A 21,691-nucleotide genomic window follows, 5' to 3' on the forward strand; every position below is an offset into this window, starting at 1 on the left:
CTAATTCTTGTTTTGTCCTTTATTTTGTACATCATGTACTTGTTTTAAACAGTTTATGTGCATTGCTTTCAGCTCGTGCTATATAGCAGCTTGTTAAATCCATATGTTTAACGTTTGCTTGAGCCATTAAGCTTGGCGAAGACTATCTTGTTGAATATCATTATTATAATAAGCAGATATTATCCCCCCATCTTACCCTCCTCTGAATGGAGGACATAATTATGGGGATTTTCCAGTGAGTGAGCTGAGGAAGAGCTTCTATTATTTTCTTTGGAAGGAAGTGTGGAGGAATTCACGTTCCTTACTGATGGATGTCATTGATGTATAAAATTGTGTCTTGCTTTTGCTGTTGCTAGTATCTTATTTTGGTCTCAAAAGAAAACCAATTTTCAAAAGTAGAACAAAAAATGTCTAGGTTAATAGGAATGTGTTATGATTAGTGGACCATTGAAAAACCAATAACTGTGTTCCCCACAGCTGGATTATTACCAAGGCAAAGAAAAAATATATAGAGGTGATTATAATATCTTCTTTTCAAGAGGCTGGAAGCCTGGAAAATAGGATATGAAGGCCATGGTACTGACAATTGCTGACAGCTAATAAAACATTCCCTTTAGTTCAAACACTATCATCAACAATATTTGAGTCAAGTTAATCTTTGAGGATTTGAAAGTCTTAAGTGCATATGGATAATAATACACTGCTTTACTGGAGTTTGAATTTAGTCAAAGTTGCTTTCATCTACTTTTCAGGGTTAACTGAAGTGATCACATCTATGGCATTCTTTATGTTGTAAGACAGGCACACTATTAGAGCGCTTTGGACTATGTGGCCTTTTGGGAATACAAGCACTATATAAATGTGATTCAAATATCCCTTCCCTATCTAGCTATCTAGGCTTTCCACCAACTCTCCCCACCTTACCTTTCAGCGCTACTCCTTCAACAAACAGTCTCCAAATATCGAGTAGCAAACCAGAGAGATTTACTTTTAATGCTCCCAATTTGACAACACCAAGGAAGATTTCCCTGTGAATAGCTTGAAAATCAAAAGAATGAAACATTGAAGAAAAAATGAAAGAGAAATTGTGGTATTGGAGCATATGACTGCATTAGAGAGGGATTATTGTGCTTGACCTCTGGTGCTGCCTATATTGCCTTGGAAAGCTATGGGTGAACATGGGTGAAAGAGGAACTCTCCATTAAATGTGTGGCATTTGAAGTGTGTGTGTGTGTGTGTGTGTGTGTGTGTGTGTGTGTGTGTGTCTGTGCCTAATATGTCTGTTTCCAATATGGTACTGTATTTTTGCATATTCCTTAACCAAGACTCTGTCACATTTTCTATAGTCTCCTTGTTGGCATTACTACTATGAGATGTATTTCTTTTGCTTTCTCTGAATTAGACCCATCAGTGATTGCCTACTGATTTGGGTGTGTTCTCTGGAATGCAACTGGCTTCCACAAGAACAGTAGTGAGTTTTTAAAAAGAATGTGGAATTCTTCAAAATGATAAATAATAAATCAATCCATCAATGATGTTTATTGAGCACTTACTAAGTGCAGAGCACTATACTGACCTCTTGGGAGAATACAGTACAACAGAGATGGTAGACAAGTTCCCTGCCCATAAAGAGTTTACAGTATAGAGGGGGAGAAAGACTTTAAAATAAATTACAAGTATTTATATGAGTGCATAAATAAAAAATACACAAATAAGTAGAAACTTTTCATCTTCATTTTTAATTCTTATTCCCTGAGGGAAAGTGGTCAAAATATCTTTTTTAATGAATGGGGAGGAAGGATAAAAAGGACTAAAATGTTTCTTGTATACTGCAGCTCATGAAACCCCATTAGAGGTTTTTTGTATCTGGACATCACGTTCTAAATAGAACACAAAATGTTTCCTATGTACATTTATCGAGAACAGCCATATTGAAAATGTGATTTTAAAATGCTTAAGGTCCTTTCTTATTGAGTTTAATTATATAAAGATTTATAGGAAATGAAATTGTAAATTTTCCCATCACTATATAACTTTCAAATAGGCCCAATTTATCGCACCACTAATTAGAATGTGTCTATTGTTATATTGTATATTGTTATATACTCTCCTAAGCTCTTAGTACAGTGCTCTACCCACAGTATGCACTCAATGAATACAAATGAACAAATGAATTGTAAGATGATGGATGAGTATGTCATCATATGCTTACTCATAAGTGACAGTACCTAAAATCATGTGTTCCTGAGAAACATCACTATATTAGAAAACACTCAGCAACACATGGTTGTTGCTGACAATGACAATGTCAATGACAATGTTGAAACTGACAATGAAGCTGTCAGTTTCATTGAGAAAGCTCATAGGTTACTACTGTTTCACTTTACCATAAGTGCTATTTACATTAAAAAGTAGTCTTACTCAGTATATATAACATAAGGTATTTATTTCATCTGATTATTCTCTGTCAGGTTCACGATTTCAAATTCATTCACTGACAGAAATAAAAATATATAAGTTATGGAACACAAGTGCTTCAAAATACATGTTCGAGTTCTTGGATATCTAGTGGATAAGAAAGTCTGATAATGCGATGTATGGTTTTTCATGGTGCCTACATTTTCAACTATAGTTCTTCCAGGATTTCACCTTTGGGGAATCAAAAATTTAAACCTCAACAGGGAAGAGAAATATAAGACTGGAAGCTGTTTCCACTTGAAAACTTATTAAATTCCTGGGGAGGAGAAAGGAGATTGAAAATAATTAAAAAAAACAACTCATTTTGAAAGTGATTTTTACTTTCTGTTACTGTGGACAGGGTCTATATGTGAAATGGGCTTACAGCAGGAAAGCCCATTTGAAGCATGTCTTTTACCAAGGAGTTATCAGGTGCTTTACATGAAAAGATATACAGATAATTGTGGTATTGGTTAAGTGCTTATTATATGTCAAGCACTGTTCTAAGCACTGGGGAAATTACAAGAAAATCAGGTCAGACACAGTCCCTCTCCCACACAGGGCTCACAGTTACAGTAGGCGGGAGAACGGGTACGGAATCTCCATTTTACAGATGAGGTAACTGAGGCACAGAGAAATTAAGTGACTTGTCCAAGGTCACTTAGCAGGCACGTGACAGAGTTGGATTAGAACCCAGGACGTCTGACTCCCAGGCTCGGGCTTTTTCCACTAGGCCACACTGCTCCTCTTAAAAATATATATATATAGTCACTGATGTTTTCAAATAAGTCTTCAGTTTGAGTCTAAATGCCAAGACAGATGGGGCACTATGAATAGAAACTGGAAGTAAATTTCCCCCATCAGGGAGCAGGATTGTCAAAAGCCCTTGCTCCAGGGGACTCTGGACAGACTAAATAGCCTGCTGCTTCTGACCTCAGTGAACAACTGAGTATTACAGTATATTTGATGTTTTTACAGATTGTTGATGTGTTAAACATCAAATGAGACTAAGCTTTCCTTTGATTTTTTTATTTGGTTTCCTCTCCCCTGAAATAGTTTTGTACATCTCCCACTGCTTCCTCTGTTAACTGAAACACTGACGGTTTACAGGCATGACTGTGTATTCGCCCCAGTACCAACTGCTGCTACTCCTTTCCTTATGAAGTGCCTACTACTTCCATCTCTACAGTATTAGACAAACATCCTGCAAAGATCATCTTCACAAACTCCTATAATCTTGGTTCTGACATTTGACATTGGAAACATCTTCATCAATGTTCACATAATGTGATATGTGATTCCATTATTTTTATAGACTTCCCATTGTCATGGCAGAGTCAGATCCATTGAGGCATGATAAACACTAACTCTCTCTACTCTGAATATATCTGAAACATTTCCACATCCAGATAAAACTAGACTGCCTTGATTCCCTTGGTGTTTTAAAAAAGCCAATCCAGCACTTTCTAGATCCTGGAATAGCCTTGGTTCATCTGGTTTTTTTGTAGCTTTCCAAATCTCTTAGACAAGGATATCAATGAAGGCTGAGGTTATTACTTCTCAAGATAGGAAATCAGAATTTCCTTCCTTGGAAAAAGCAGCTTAGGAGATCTAATTGGAAATATGATTTATCTTTTTTTTAGACTGTAGCTGGCAGAAACCTGCTCAGGCAGAGCATTTTGTGGGAAGTGAGGGGGTAACAGGATAGGAGGAGAAAGAGTGGAGAACAAGTTGCCCCACACACATCCATACACACACAAACAAAGCAAGGGAGTGAATCCATTTGTGCAAAGGATGTGGATGCAAACCCAGAAAGGGGATATGGTCTGGGTATGTGACATGGGGACTGTCTCCCCCTCTAGCCTGTAAACTCACTGTGTGCAGGGGGCATGTTCTTTCATTCATTCATTCAATTGTATTTATTGTGTGCTTACTGAGTGCAGAGCACTGCACTTGGAAAGTACAATTCGGCAACAGATAGAGACAATCCCTACCCAACAACGTGCTTGCAGTCTAGAAGGGGGAAATGTTGGTGGACACGTCTACCAACTCTGTTGTATTGTACTCTCCCAAGCACTTAGTGTAGTTTTCTGCACCCAGTAACTGTTCAATGAATACTATTGACTGACTGAATTCATCAGCTCCCTTCTGCTGAGAACTTTGAAATGTCAGTAGCTGCACCACAGTGAGAGGACTCATGGCAGCAGTGCCAGTGGTGAGACCACTTCTCTACTGCCATCGTTACCCAAATCCCAGGCCCCGCTTCCTTATCCTCCTGTCACCCTTGATCTGTTGGTGGCACCCAAATTAGTGTGTTTGTTTTCAAAAGACTCCAAGATTTATCTCTACCTGGTCTAGAGGTTTGCTTGTCTAATAATAATCAATCAATCATACTTATTGAGCACTCACTGTGTGCAGAGCACTGTGCTAAGCACTTGGGAGAGTACAACACAACAACTGAATGTACACATTCCCTGACCACAGTGAGCTTATAGTCTAGAGAGGGAGACGGACATTAATATAAATAAATAAATTACAGATACGTACATAAGTGCTGCAGGGCTAGGAGGGGGGATGAATAAAGGGAGCAAGACAGGGCAGCAAAGAAGGGAGGGCTTAGGGAAGGCCTCCTGGAGGAGATGTGCCTTCAATAAGGTTTGGGAGGTGTCTGTCGGACATGAAAAGGGAGGGTGTTTCAGGCTAGAGGGAAGACGTAAGAGAGAGGTCGGTGGTGAGATAGTTGAGATCGAGGTCCAGTGAGTAGGTTGGCATTAGAGGAATGAAGTGTTTGGGGCTGGGTGAGATAAGAGGAGGCAAGGTGTTGGCTTTAAAGTTGATGCTAAGGAGTTTTTGTTGAATGCGGGGTGGATGGGAAACAACCGGAGGTTCTTGAGGAGTGGGGAAACAAGGATTGCATGTTTTTGTAGAAAAATGATCTTGGCAGCAGAGTGAAGTATGGACTGGAGTGGAGAAAGACAAGAGGCAGGAAAGTCAGCAAGGAGGCTGAAAGAGTAATCAAGGAGGGATAAGATAAGTGCTTGGATTAACATGGTAGCAATTTGGATGGAGAGGGAAGAGCGGATTTTAGCAATGCCATGAAGTTTAACCCGACAGGATTAGTGATAGATTTGGATATGTGGGTTGAATGAAAGAATGAAGAATAATAATGTGGTATTGGTACTTCCTATGCGCCAAGCACGGTAGTAAGCACTGAGCTAGATACAAGATAAAGTGGTCAGACCCAGTCCCTGTTCCACATGGAGCTCACAGTTTAAGTAGGAGGGAGAACTGATACTGAATGCCCCTTTTACAAATGAGTAAGCTGAGGCACATAGAAATTGAGTGACTTGCCTAAGATCCCACAGTAGGCAAGTGGCAGAGCCAGAATTGAAGCCCGGCTTCTCTAGCTTCCAGGCCACGCATTCCTACATTACCACCCTCACGCCAGCTCTTGAACTTTTATTGAGCAACTCTGATCAACCCCGTTGCCAGAAGTGCCAGCCTCTGCATTCCTACAGAAATAAAGCTCATCCAATTAGCCTGATTTGATCATTTGGGCACTTCTTGGCTTTGTATTCATAATCCAAAAAAGGAAAAGATTACAGCACATCTCCAGTTAATTCAGCTTCATTCCTTATAATTATGTTCACCATCTATAGGCAGCATTTGGCTGGGAAGGCTATTCAGACAGACACATTTTCTGCATGAAACAAATAATCAAGACTCTGTGGTTGAACTGGTGCCTGTAAATACTACTATCAGTGTCACTGGCATGAAGTCTTTCTGTTGGCCTCTCAAAATTATCATCACACTGCTTGTACAGCTGTACCATTCTTCATAAAATATACAATAAAACATCTTTAAGGAAATGTAAGATACCATTTGTATACACTTCTTCCTACAGTGCACCATATTTTTGCTTCTAGCACATAGCTTTCTTTCCTGATGGTAGTTTGTAAGATTTGATTCTGATGATGCAGCCCAGTGGTAGAGATAAAAAAATAAGCCTTAGTATTCCTTGTCCCCCTGCTTTATCTGTTTCCATGTGGGTGACTGATAAATTTCTAAATTCCTATGAGATGTACTAATGGAGTACCAGGTTTAGCTGTCAGAGGCGTTAGGTTTACAAAATAATAGTATAACAGCAGAAATCTATAAATCAAATGTTGTTACAAAGGAAACACAATCTACTCCATGTAAAATCTGTCTTTCAGTTAGTATCGTTGAGCTGTTGGTTTTTGAAGCCATAACGTCCGTGAACTCTTAGGTGACCCTCTTTCCTCCAGTTACCTTGAGTCCATGTAGACCAATTCTATCAAGGGTGTTTTATGAAAGAGATATTGAGTCCTTGGTTGTAAAGAGGAAAATCTAATTAAACCCTGATAAAGTGCTTGTCACTCTGACTCACTGTAGACAGCCATGGCGTCTGACTTCTCCTGAACCTCCAAGATTGAGCTAAGGATTGGAGACTTTAAAGGTCAAGCGTAATATAAAGGCGTGGGGGCCCAAATGCTTTCAAAAGGCTAAAGGAGTTTTAGGAGCCTGCAAATTCATTATGTACCATTAAGCCATACCCAGCGGCTCCCAAACATGATTGATTAAGGAGTCATATACAGTGTCTGCGATATGCTCACATTTAAGGAGCATCCTGATGTAATAGCTCTTGGGGAAATTGATGATTCGGGAATGTTTACTCTTGTATTTTGCAGTTGTTTTCCTGTTCACAGCGAAGTTTTTTTTTTCTTAAATTCATTGAAAAAAAATGGAAACACAATTGAGTTACTACACACTTTGTAACTGTGAAAGAAGGGAACAGCCAACCAAAAACACAGACTTGGACTTGTTGACAGCATTTGTGGTCATAAGGCTCATCAATCTGGAAAACTAATCCTGATCTTGTGGTTGTCATATCTGATGATGGAAAAGCAGCGTGGCTTAGTGGAAAGAGCACGGGCTATGTGCCAAGCACTTTTCTAAGTGCTGGGTTAGATACAAGGTAATCAGGTTGTCCCACCTGGGGCTCACAGTCTTAATCCCCATTTTACAGATGAGGTAACTGAGGCCCAGAGAAGTTAAATGGCTTGCCCAAGGTCACAGAGCAGACAAGTGGCAGAGCCGGGATTAAAACCCTTATCCTCTGACTCCCAAATGAATGATGGCATTTATTAAGCGCTTACTATGTGCAAAGCACTGTTTTAAGCACTGGGGAGGTTACAAGGTGATCAGGTTGTCCCACGGGGGGCTCACAGTCTTAATCCCCATTTTACAGATGAGGTAACTGAGGCCCAGAGAAGTTAAGTGACTTGCCCAAAGTCACACAGCTGGCAATTGGCAGAGCCGGGATTTGAACCCATGACCTCTGACTCCAGAGCCCGTGCTCTTTTCCACTGAGCCATGCTGCTTCTCTAAAGCAGCCAAGCCTGTGCTCTTACCACTAAGCCATGCTGTTTCTCTAAAAAAATTAAATTAAATTAAAAAAATAATAATGGTATTTGTTCAGATCTTACCATGTGCCAAGCACTGTACTAAGTGCTGGGGGGGGGGGGGGGGGGGGGGAGTACAAGCATATCAGGTTGGGCACAATCTGTGTCCTGCAGAGGGCTCACAGTCTTAATCCCCTTTACAGATGAGGTAACTGAGGCATAGAGAAATTAAGCGACTTGCCCAAGGCCACGCAGCAGACAAGTTGCAGAGCTGGGATTGTATAAACATATATACAAAAGTGCTTAAAATGGGTATAGATAAGGACATAGTGATAGAGATGTCTGACGGATTCATTTGATTTAGGGTGCTGGGACTGATTCTAGGAAGGCCTGTTGGAGACGGTGAGGCTTTTAGGAGTGAATACGTTTAGACTATAAGCTCCTTGTGGGCAGGGAACTTTTCTGCTAAATGTATTGTATTGTACTCTCCCAAGCCCCTAGTACAGTGAGCCCACTGTTGGGTAGGGACCATCTCTATATGTTGCCAACTTGTACTTCCCAAGCGCTTAGTGCAGTGCTGTGCACACAGTAAGTGCTCAATAAATACGATTGAATGAATGAATGGAGTGCTCTGCACATTGTGAAGGCTCAATAAATGCGATTGATCATTATGGAGTGTCCTGTTGAAAATGACGAATGAGCCTCCATTCTACCACTTCCGGTTCCTTTTGAGGTGGTACTGGAGGTCAAGGCAAGAGGGAAACGTCCAACCGCAGACCATCTAGGAAAGGGTCAGCATTTTCTCCTAGCATGTTTCTCCACTCCAACAGTACTTGTCCTCAAAGGGCTGCATAGCCTAGAGAAAGCCCTAAAATCAAGAAGAGAAAATGCTAAAGAAGAGTTAACTCCCCATTGTGGAAACCTCAAAAAGATTTTCATTATCTTTGTAAGTGAAAAATAATCTTTCATTTTGTTTCTTCTTGTTTTTGTCTTTTTACCAAGGACAGAGAGGGTTGCAAGTCATGTATGAAATGATCAACTATGCTTCATTTTGAAAACTCAGCTGCAGAGTTGCTGTGCTAGTATTTTACTGATTTTACTTTTTCTGGGAAGACAGTCCAATTTAGATAATAATAATGTTCCCTTTGAAACCCTAACAATCGTATATAATCTGGCCAGAGGTATAGCGATATCTAATCGTCCCCCTGCCTGTTTTTTTTTCATTCAAGTTCCTCCTTTTAAAATGTATTTTATAAAGTATCATTCTCTTAAAAGGGTTTCCAATTGTTAATAGTAAAATTCCCTGACTCATAAACTTAAAATTACCCAGTAGCCTAATATATCATTCTGCTTTCATATCTTCTCCCCGCACCCCCCCCCCACCCGCCTTTTTTTTCCTTTAGTTAGACTAAGGACTTTCTAGAAGGCACACAGCTCTCTTCATCATTCCAGGATTGTCCTAGTTATAATTATGAGTCAGGCCACATCTTTCTTAATCCTTACAAATGTTAATCAACATTTTTTTGTCTTTAGTTTCCAATCATGTTGGTTTAGATTAAAGGCTGCAAAGCACTCATACTTCCTTAGTTTCATTTTCTTCTCAGCTTTTCAATGCACCAAAGGCAAAATTTACATTGCTGCATTTAGATCAGAAAGGCCTCTTATTTATTTTTCCCTCTCATCTCTATAGCCAGTATATGTGCTTCTGTAGGGTCTTAATCAATGCCATGAAGCTTTTTACTCTGACCAAATTGAACTTTAATTTATCTTTGGTTAAATAATTCATGTTTGGAATGAGAGTCAATTCAAAACTCTAGGAACTAGAGGTCTTGATGGTTGGGTTCAATACCTCTCTGAGGCATCACTCTAAAACACACAGTACCAGTATTCGGCTTCTATTCTTTAGTATCTCTCCAGGGTCACAGTTTCTCTATTGAAAATTATTTGATAGAACTGTCTATGAATATTAATCTTTACAATGGACACCCCCAATTGATTTATAGCTTCTAATTTTATTTTGAAGAGATCTCAAACTTTCAATAAGAAGAGTCAAAATTTGAGAAGTGAAGTCCCGTAAAGGAAAGATAAGATAAACTGATTGCCATTTCTTTCAGCCATTGAAAGCTGCAATTTGAAGTCTTCTTTTCTAATTAGCTGCATATGTGTGAACATTCTTGTTGAATTTGTACTGTACAAACAAGCTCTATTGTGTTAGTAAATCTCTAGATAAATGGCAGTGTGGACTAGTGGAGGGACTGCGGGCTTGAGAAGACTGTAAACTCAGTATGGACAGGGACTGTGCCTTTTATATTGCTATAGTAAACTCTCCCAAGCTCTTAGTACAATGCTCTGCACACAGTAAGCACTCCATGAATATGACTGACTGAAAGACCTGGACTTTCATCATGGCCATGCCACTGGAGATGGGCAGGCCATTGAAACTCTTTGGACCTTAGTTCTCTCATCTGTAAAATGGGATAATAATATCCACCCTTCCCTGCCTCACAGGGATGATGTGAGAATAAATGAAATCATTGATGTGGAAGTACTCTGGAAAATAGAAAGGCTAATTATTATTATTGTCTACTCCATCCTTTCATATGGAAAAAGCACAGAATCAAGATTCAAGAGACCTGGGCCCTAGTCCCTGCTCTGCCACTGGCTTACTACGTAACCTTGAACAAGTCACTTAGCCTCTCTGGGTCTCGTTTTCCTTATCTTTAAAATGGGGATAAGGGAGATTGTGAGCCTGTATAGAACAGGGACCACATCTTTCTGTTTTCAAACGGTATTTTTTTAACCGCTTACGACGTGTCAAACACCGTTTTAGGCGCTGGGGTAGTTACAAGTTAACCAGGTTGGACACAGACCCTGTCTCACATGGGGTTCACAGTGGAATTCTAATGTGCTCAGGGTAAATTCCACCATGTAGCTGGGGAAGCAGAGAGCAGAATGCATGGAGTGCTTATAACAGAAGGGGACAGCAACATGGCAGAAAGGGAAGGGCGAAGGGAAAGCATAAAGAGTATGAGTTTCCATGCCCAGCCAAATAGATTCATTTTCATTCATTCATTCATTCAAGCGCTTACTGTGTGCAGAGCACTGGACTAAGCGCTTGGGAAGTACAACTTGGCAACATATAGAGATGGTTCCTACCCAACAACGGGCTCAGTCTAGAAGGGGTAGACAGACAACAAAACATGTAGACAGGTGTCAAAGTCATCAGAACAAATAGAATTAAAGCTAAATGCACATCATTAAGAAAATAAATAGAATAGTAAATATGTACAAGTAAAATAGAGTAATAATTCTGTACAAATATATATAGAAGTTCTGTGGGGAGGGGAAGGAGGTAGGGCGCGGGGGATGGGGAGGAGGAGGAGAAAAAGGGGGCTCAGTCTGGGAAGGCCTCTTGGAGGAGGTGAGCATTTGCGGGCAGGAATCATGTCTGATGTTCTCTCCCAAGCCCTAAGCACAGTGCTTTGCACACAGTGAGCACTCAACGAATACCATTCATGGTACAACGGACAAACCTGGGGTAATCACAGAAGGAGGGTGGGGATGGTGTCATTGATTGGATTTTTAGCAAGTAAACATTCGACTATAGTACCATTAGTTTCTTCTACTGAGAATCTCAAATTACTTCATATAAGCCCTTATTCTGTTTTATACCTATGATTATCAGCAACAGTGGATTACAGGAAAGCCTCAACACAAGACGATTAAGATGAATGGCACTTACATTTCTAAATTTACACCTCTTTTTGGCTTTACAACCCACTGTTTTTGGCATTACAGCACCAGCCTCATTTGGGGCACTAAGCTCTGGGAGCACGAGCAATGGAATGGGGACACGAAGAAACCTCAGGGAAAAGGGAAAACAATTTTGAAAAGATGTGAGGAGGAGGAAATAGGGAAGGAAGGTGGGGGTGGGAGGGAGCAGAAGAGGTCAGGGGGTGGTGGGTAGCGAATGGTGACCTGATTCCCAAGTGGATTCACCATGGAGTGTCAACATAATAATAATAATTATTATTATTATTATTATAATGATGGCATTTGTTAAGCACTTACTATGTGCAAAGCACTATTCTAAGCGCTGGGGCGGATACAAAGTGATCAGGTTGTCCCACATGGGGCTCACAGTCTTAATCCCCATTATACAGATGAGGTAACTGAGGCACAGAGAAGTTAAGTAACTTGCCCAAGGTCACACAGCTGACAATTGGCAGAGCCGGAATTTGAACCCATGACCTCTGACTCCCAAGCCCGTGCTCTTTCCATCAAGACATGCTGCTTAAGAATTGTGAACCCCATGCAGGGCAGGGACTGTGTCCAACACGATTTGCTTGTATCCGTCCCAGCGCTTAGTACAGTGCCTGGCACAAAGTAAGCACTTAAGAAATATCACAATTATCATCATTATTATTATTTTCCTTCTGTTGAAGTAAAAGCCGGCTACCCTCTTATGGAACCTCTCTGAATATAAATGCATCTGGTAGCTGTATTACTCATCTACAATTAACTTAGTAACACAGTTCTGGGTAATTTTGGTAACAAATGGGTAGCCAGCTTTAGTTCAGGAACTAATCATCCATTTGTGAGAGAAAAGTTGTTCCTATAGACCTAAGGGCAGTTTTCAGGACCCAAATGTGTCATAAATCTCAGAACTGCTTGCTTGTATTGTTACTCAAACCCATCTGTAAAAAGTGTTTGTGAAGGTAAGCCTTCCTTCATGCAAAACCAATCCCCAGAAATCTCGCCTTAGACCAGGCCTGAAAAAATATGAAAAATACATCTCCCTCACTGTGGATTTGTTTCTAAATTAAAATGATAAAACAGGAATTAAAATATGACAACCTCAATAGAGGCTATTGAAGTGTCTGTTGTTCAGACACAAAGAAATGATCGTGCTTGTAAATTGCAGGCTGAGTCGTGGCTTATAATGGCTGCTTTTCCTTTAGCAACCAGTCTGGGGAAAAAAAAAACCCCAGCAAACCTGCTTCCAATAACCTATCTTTGAAGTCTAAGTAACCCAAGATTGTTTTAAATCAAAGCTTTTTGTACCCACTGAGTTCTATACAAAAACCAAGTTTTAAACACAATTTAAAAAAATCAGAAAACATTTAATTGATTCAATTAATTATCTTTTAAACCCATTAAAAGGAAACCGACCATCCACTTTGCAACCTCTTATAAAGGTTCAAGCTGAAATAGATTTTTGTATTGATTTCCTTAAGTTATTGTGGGATTTATACATGCTTTAGTTTTTTATCTCAAAAAATGCTTTGTATTGTTGGTGAAAAAGAAAAAATAATTGCACAAATCATTTCTTATAAACAGAAGAATGAATAATAAACAGATTAAACTGATAAATCATCTTATTCCATTTGTTACATTGCCCCTTGAGTTTTGATTTCCTATTGCCAATTCCAAAGAGCCAACAGCTCACTAGAAGTCGCAATTAGATTTTCCAGGCAAATATCCCGTCTACTTTGAAGTAGCTCTTAACATGCTGTGAAGTCATCACCTTAGTTTAATTAACCATGAAACACCATACATTTTCTCTAATTGTTTTTCTTAAACTGGGTCCAATATGCCCTATATGAACCTAGGTGCTGAAGTCCACCAATGTTTTTTGCAGGTATCACAAGATCTGCCTGCTTCTTCCCATCTGCCTTTTTGAGTTTTTAGGAATGCGCAGGTTCAGGCTCACTAGTGTCTGTCTGTCTGTCTGTCTGTCTCTCCCCTTCGCACCCCCCGCCCCAAGGCTTAGGTGCTTAATATATACTGTGAACTGATCAAGTCAAACAGGATTGTACAAAAGTAGAAACACTCCTTTTTTACGGTACTTACTATGTAGCAGGCACTGTATGAAGTGCTGGAGTAGATACGAGCTAATCAGGCTGGACACAGTCCATGTCCCACATGGGGCTCACAGGTATTTTGTTTCGTTTTTGTTTTTAAGAAGCAAGTTTTGTTTAAAGCTTTTGCTTCAATAGCATCAATGTCATTGAAAGGAAAAAGAAATCTATATCAAAATAAGATTTTGAGTTGACAGTCACTTTCTTCTCAGACAAAGGAAAGGCAATTTGGTATGACAAACTATAGAAGAGTGTGTAAACATATGTCTGATGGCAGTCTTTTAATGTGGAGTTGTAAGGTGGTGAATATTCCAGTATTACTATCTTTTCTCCTGAAACAGGCTTTCTGAAATAGCGTTCAAGGTCAGGTAAAATAGTTTATTAAAAATAAGTGCTGTATAATCTTTTAATTCTGTGACGTATCTTTCTAGCCCTGTACTGACTTTTGTATATTGCCCCATTAAATAACCACGTATACAGAATATAAGTGTTACAGACAGCAATTTTGAAGGTTCTGCATGTTCCAAGAGCTACTATCACCTTGTCTACTCCAGAGGAAGGGAAAATAGATGCGCATGTGACAGCCTGCTTGCTGGTATTAGATAAGGAAGTCAAAGCTGTGTGCTTAGTTCCTTACAGTGTTAAAACATTCTGTGGATATCATCAGGGGAATGTAAGGGTAAAAATTGTAGCTCCAAATAGACACTAACAACATCTATAATAAAAGGCAGAAATGGTATTTCAAACTTAATAAAAATAAAATAAGGTTTCTTTAGGAAAAAAACAGTCTTATGAAAATAGAGGATACTTATTTCATTTTAACTGGGATTTGCAAATAGATTATTCCAAATGACAATGCATATAAAAATCTGGACTTCATTAAGCCAAGTTTCTTAAAATATCAATTTCTCTGTATTTTGTCAGTTATTTTCTCAATCTATAGCCAAATCCTGCTGTAAGCGCTGTACTAAGACTAAGCACTGTCAAAGCCCTTATTGAAGGCACATCTCCTCTGAGAGGCCTTCCCAGACTAAACCTGACACATTCCCATTGAAACTCCTTGAGGGCCAAAATCTTGGCTACTGACTCTATTGTTCTCTCCCAAGCATTTAATTGAGTGCTCTGCACACAGTAAGCACTAAATAAATACTATTGATGGATTGATTAACCAGAGGTTGAAAGTTCTTTGACTGAGGATCTAACTTTAGTCTAAAAGACCAGTTTGAAGAACTGATTTCCATGTGTTAACCAGGCCATTATCTAAGCAATTATTGCTTTAATAAGGACTTTATCCTGTGGATGTTAATCAACTTTGCTGAAGAAGGGAAGAAGCTTGGCCTAGTGGAAAATGCCCAGGGTGTGGGAGTTAGAGGCCCTGAGTTTTAATCCAAGCACTGCCTCTTGTTCATTAACTCATCCAATCATATTTATTGAGTGCTAGTGCATGCAGAGCACTGTACTAAGCACTTGGGAGAGTACGATGTAACAATATAACAGACACATAACTTCTCCGTGCCTCAGTTACCTCATCTGTAAAATGGGGAGTAAGACCTTGATCCCCATGTGAGACATGAACTCTGTCCATCCTGATTAGCTTGTATCTACCCTAGCACTCAGTATAGTGCCTTGCACATAGTTTTCACTTAATATATACAATTAAAAAAAAAGAAGTGGGCAATGGAGAAGACAAAAAAGAAAAAAATGTCCCTCAGAGTGGAAAGGGAGGTGGAGGGAGGGAAGAGGCAGGTTAGTTTGGGTGCAGAGTCCTGAGGCAATTCATTCTCTCCAGCAGTGAGTGTGAAGGGAAGGTGGGGGTTGGGGGGGGATTAATTATGAAGGAGAGTCAGAGCTTCTTCTTAACCTTGTACCGTGACACCCTTTTCCTTCACTCTGAAGATAGCCCCAACTGGGAGACCAGATCATTGCACCACTGTCACATATAAAGCTGACAGCAATACAACAGCTCCAATAGTTGTTGCATATTATTGTCTTTCTAAAATATAACCAGCAGATCACTCTGAGCAACAGACTTCTCCTTTCCAAATTAGCCAATCAATATACCTCTGCAGTCCTTTTTTCTCCACCTGGTTGTCAGTTCATGAGGATGTGAAGAAAAACATAAATCATATATTGCAAGTATTGATACTGGCAACTTCAAATTACATTAGAAGCAAAGGTAATGTTCTGAGTGGCAAGTATGAAAAAACTTTCATGGAAGTTTAGAGCCCAGAGCAAAATAAGATAGCAAAGGAGGGGGTAGAAAGGGGGAGGGAATTTTGAGTTTTAATGAAACTGCATGAAAAGTTCCTTTCATCAGTTTATTCAAATCCTGTTTGGTCTTTAGCTCTGATGCTGAAAGCAGGGGGTGGTTGGAAGAGACTCAGCTGGTGGGATAGGGAGAGAAGAGGGATAGGGGAAGAGGGTTTGGGGCTGGACTTGTGATCTGGAAATGGAAAAAAGATTTTTTCAAAGAAAACTTTTCCACCTGCTGTTTACTATGTTCACAACACATCTTTCATTTAAAAGGGAATGGTTTAATTTGAAATGAGCCTTGTTGTCCAGTACCTAGGTTGCCCTCAGCAAAGGATGGAGGTCAGTTCATAAACAAGGAAGCAGTTGTGTTGGAAAGACATGCCCTACAAAGAAGAAACCTCTGATAAGAAGAGAAGTTTTCAGGACCCCTATTGAAGCTCAAACCAGTAAGAAAGTTGAACATCCTGTGAGATAAACAAAGTAGTTTGAAGTTACCCCAGTTTGAGTTCCTGGAAGACTGAGAAAGTGATGTGACCATTTGTTTCCCTCTGAGTTTTTCTACTTTAAAGAAACAGTCTGTGGTGTATGGCTCTTGGAGCAGCTGGGAGATGATTAGAGATCACATTTAGAAGTTAGTTCCATGACTATGAATAAAAACTTTTTTTTCAAAACACAGGTAAAAGATAAAAATATGCAGGCCCTGCACCTCTATGATGCTGCATATTCATTTAATTGTATTTATTGAGCGCTTACTGTGTACCGAAAACTGTACCAAGTGCTTGGAAAAGTACAATACGACAATAAACAGTGCCATTCCCTGTCCACAAGATCACTGTCTAGAGTCGGGGAGACAGACACCAATACAAAGTAAATAAAATTACAGATATGTACTTAAATGCTTTGGAGGTGGGCGGGGGAAGAGCAAAGGGATAAATAAAATTACAGATAAGTACGTAAGTTATTTGGGGCTGGGACAGGGGAAAAGCAAAAGGAGCAAGTCAGGGCAATACAGAAGGGATTGGGAGATGAGGAAAAGTGGGGCTTAGTCTGGGAAGGCCTCTTGGAGGAGATGTGCCTTCAATAAGGCTTTGAAGCAGGGGAGAGTGGTTGTCTGTCAGATTACAGGAGGGAGGGCATTCCAGGCCAGAGGCCAGATGTGGGCTAGGAGTCCGCTGCAAGACAGGCAAGATCGAGGCACAGTGAGAAGTTTAGCACTAGAGTCGCGAAGTGTGGTGGCTGGGTTGTAGAAGGAGAGAAACTAGGTGAGGTAGGAGGGGGCAAGATGATGGAGGGCTTTAAGCCATGGAAACCAGGTATATAGCATAGCATGATGATGCCGTGGGCTGAACTAAAGGCCAGGATCCCCAGGTACTCTGCAGCCAACCCTTGCCAGGCAGGGGCCCTTATCCCTAGTAAATAGTAATGACTGTGGTATTTGTTAAGCAATTACTGTATGCCAACCACTGTATAAAGCACTGGGGTAGATATAGATAATCAAGTCAGATACAGTCCCTGTCCCACATGGGACTCACAGTCTAAGTAGGAGGGAGAACAGGCATTGAATCCCCATTTTACAGATGATGAAACTGAAAAACTGCCTTTCCCTGGATCTACTACTACTACTTCTACTACTACTACTACTACTAATAAAAATGGCATTTGTTAAGCACTTACTATGTGTGAAGCACTGTTCTAAGCGCTGGGAGGGATACAAGGTGATCAGGTTGTCCCACGTGGGGCTTACAGTCTTAATCCCCATTTTACAGATGAGGTAACTGAGGCTCAGAGAAGTTAAGTGACTTGCCCGAGGTCACACAGCAGATCTGTGGCGGGCCGGGATTAGAATTTGCCTGCCGAGGACCCACTGCACTGCTTCATTTACCTCACCTGTAAAACGGGGATTAAGATTGTAAACCCGATTTCCAACCTTATTAGCCTGTGCCTAATCCAGCACTTAGCACAGTGCCTGGCACACAGTAAGTGCTTAATAAATATCATTAAAACAAAAAAAAGCAATTGTATAATGTTTTTGGCACTACCCATCAAACTATTAGGGGTTAACAGATGGGCATGCAAAAAAAAGAGTGAGACAATTTGGTCCTGAAAACATTGAAATATGGAATTGATGCCACCCCATCTTAATCCATTTTGAATCCCATAATTCGTGCTCAACCTAAAGTATTCATTTTTTACAATCAAACTGTACAACATCCTTATTTGAAAAGGTGCAGTGACTGCTCTAAAAATGTATTCTGATTCAATCACCTGAAAAATGCCTGTCCAGCCAAGCAAAGTGTCCATTTTGTAAACTAGCAGGGAAAACCTATCAATCACAGCTTGTCAGGGGGAGTGAGAAGAGCAACATGGGAAGGACTAATAGACAGAAGGCTTGGGATTTACAGGTACCCACGAATTTGCAAAAGTTCTTTGGCAAATATACAGAATATATGAAGTGACTGATAATGAATGCATATGTTCACTTGAAAAATATATAATACAGGGTCCACATGTTTCTTAATGATATAGGTAGTTGCAACCTTATTTTCAACCAAAGAGAGATTTGCAATGTAGCCAAAACAACTGAACACCTCTTGATTGAGATTGCTCCCTTGTGAGCATCTTCTAATTGGCAAAAATAACTTGTCTGCATTCAGCTCAATCTAACAATTTGATTCCCTCTGTGTCAAGTTGTGACTCAAAACACTAGTATCATATTCTGCCTAATGTGTGAGGTATCACTACAGCCATTAGAAAAATTGTACATTTTTTATTTTTTCAACCTGATCTTGGACTTGCCTCCAGAGGAAACTGTCAATACCACAGCATTAAACCTTTGAAAATTTGAAAATTAGCTTTTACATTCTCAAGTTTCCCCAGACAACCAAAACCAAGACTCAGATAAACCTAAATATCTCTTGGGCTATTTTGTTTCCAGACATAACAGCTTCTTTAAGCATTGGGACAAAATAATTTATGACAATCATAAACCATTTTCATATATTACCTAGAAATAGGATGAGGAAAGAATTGGCTCCAGAAATTAAGAGGTAGTGGTAAAAATGATGGTACATGTTATTCAGAAAGCAGGAAATTAAACCAACTTTATATAATTACCTGACAAATTCACTTACAGAGAATTAACGAGGAGGATTAACAAATATAGAACAGATTACTTAGAGCAAAGAAGCTCAATATTTAATCCCCAAAATGTATTTCCATTCATGCTTTTGGTCCACTTTATTTTAACCTCTTTATCTTAAGGTCGGCCTCTAATTTCACTTAGAAGGACAACGGAGGAGTCATCTTTAAAGGTGATGTCAGTACCTCTCAACAATGGAGTCGTTAGTGGATATTGCATATGGGATTGTCCCCTCAGGCTTGAAGGCATTAAACCCTTTACTTTGGAAACTTATTCATGTCTTCTCTGGCCTGAGCCTATAATTCAGATAGTAAATTCCCATTTAGGAATGTGTCCTAGCGCCTTGCCCTGTGAACTTTGGAATTCTCAGTTCAAAACCTTTGCCTTTTCTACTGCTGCTAGAGTCACAGTCGGGATGAGTGACTCAAAGGGTCACAGCGACTAACTTTCTAACTACACCTTGCTTTCTCCTCTTCTGCCTTCATCCCCTGCTTAGAATTTCCTCCTTCCATATATCCAAAAGACCACAGTGCTCCCTCCATTAAATACCTTTCTAAAATCCCTCCACCAACAAGCTTTCCATGATTAGTTCCCAGTACCTCAAGGCATACCCACCCATTAGCCCTCTCTAACACTTACTCATTGATTTATACCTGTCCTGAGCACTTTTGTATAGACCTTATTCAATTACCTAGATTACTGTATTTGTTACCATTTTTATGACTGCCTTCCCCATTGGAGCATAAGCTCTTCATATGGAGGGATTGTGTCACTTCTCTGTTTCATTCTCCCTAAGAGCTTAATACAGTCAGAAGGACCTGGGTTCTAATTCTGGCTCCACCACCTGTTTGACCTTGGGCAAGTCACTTCACTTCTCTGTGCCTCAGTTACCTCATCTGTCAAATGATTATTATTACAATAATAATGGTATTAAGCACTTACTATGTGCCAGGCACTGTACTAAGTGCATGGGGTGGAATACAAGCAAATTGGGTTGGACACGGTCTCTGTCCCATATGGGACTCACAGTCTTAATCCCCATTTTACAGATGAGGGAACTGCATAAATTGCATATTTGCATAAATAGTATTTAATACTATTATGACTATTACTACTAATACTACTGACACTTGTAGTGTTTATTACTACTAGTACTACTAATATAATAATGGTATTTGTTAACCACTTACTATGTGCCAGGAACTGTACTAAGTGCTGGGGTGGATACAAGCCAGTTGGGTTGGACACAGTCCCTGTCCCATGTGGGGGTCAAAGTCTCAATTCTCATTTTACAGATGAGGTAACTGAGGCCCAGAGAAGTGAAGTGATTTGCCCAAGGTCACACGGCAGACAAATGCTGGAGCTGGGATTAGAACCCATGACCACCTGACTCGCAGGCCCATGCTTTATCCACTGTGCGATGCTGCTTCCCCACTACTACTTAATTCTGTGTTACCCATGTAGATTTTCAATTGAGTGTATGGCCTCGCTGGTGTGCGCTAATATTTCAGGTGGCTTTCCATAAGCCTTCAGAGTCTGGCACTTTTGGTGAAGCACTTTGCAATCACTCACATCTCTTTGTGAGTGTCGGCCTCTCTGTGCAGTAATTCTTGAGTGGTTATCTCTAAGATTTTAAGGATTCTCTTGGAAGAGTTCCCCACAGGTGCATAAGTATCCCAGCCTCTCACTGCAATTTTCTAGCATGACTACATTGAATAATTTGAACATGATTGGGCCCACGCTGAATCCCTGTTTTACCCTGTTTTTTAATGGTATTAAGCATTTACTGTGTGCCTGCCACTCTACTAAGCACTGGGGTAGATTCTAGCTAATCAGGCTGGACACAGTCCATGTCCCACGTGGGGCTCACAGCCTTAATCCTCATTTTACAGATGAGGAAACTGAGGCCCAGAGAATTTTAGTGACTTGCCCAAAGTCACACAGCAGACAGGTGGTGGAATCAGGATTAGAACTCGGGTCCTCTGACACCCAGGCCTGTGCTCTTTCCACTAGGCCATGCCTCTTTCACGGTTTATTGGTTGTTTCACACATTAAGAAGAGCTTGTGTCAGAGTTTAAGCAGAGTGTCCACACCATGCTTGTATATATTTGCTAAATATACCAGCCAGGAATATATTACCCTTTCATTATTTCATAGCTTAATGATGCAGTGGGCAAACATTAGGTTCCAGAAGATCCTTTAGACCTTATACAGAGGATAATCATGAATCCAAAATATAGAATGAGGTCAAGGACAAATTAAGCATCACAGCTTTAATCATTTTCATGATAGCGAATGGGTATTTGATATCAATAACTGTTAATTATCATCATTGATTATGTGGATGGGTCAACGTTAAGTCTTATTTGCAGTTTTACACACTGAGGATTCTAAAGGGGGAAAAAATGATGATATAATGTCTCATTGAGCATCCAGAAACCTTTCACCCCTTTTCACCTTACCACCCTGCAATACACCTCTGGCAGGAATGAAGTGCAGCTGATGAAGGAAATTAAGCAGAAGTGAAAGGCAAGTGAGGGTCAATGACTTCAGGGAAG

The sequence above is a fragment of the Tachyglossus aculeatus genome, chromosome X3 (genome assembly GCF_015852505.1).
Source record: "Tachyglossus aculeatus isolate mTacAcu1 chromosome X3, mTacAcu1.pri, whole genome shotgun sequence".
In the NCBI taxonomy this organism is placed as follows: domain Eukaryota; kingdom Metazoa; phylum Chordata; class Mammalia; order Monotremata; family Tachyglossidae; genus Tachyglossus; species Tachyglossus aculeatus.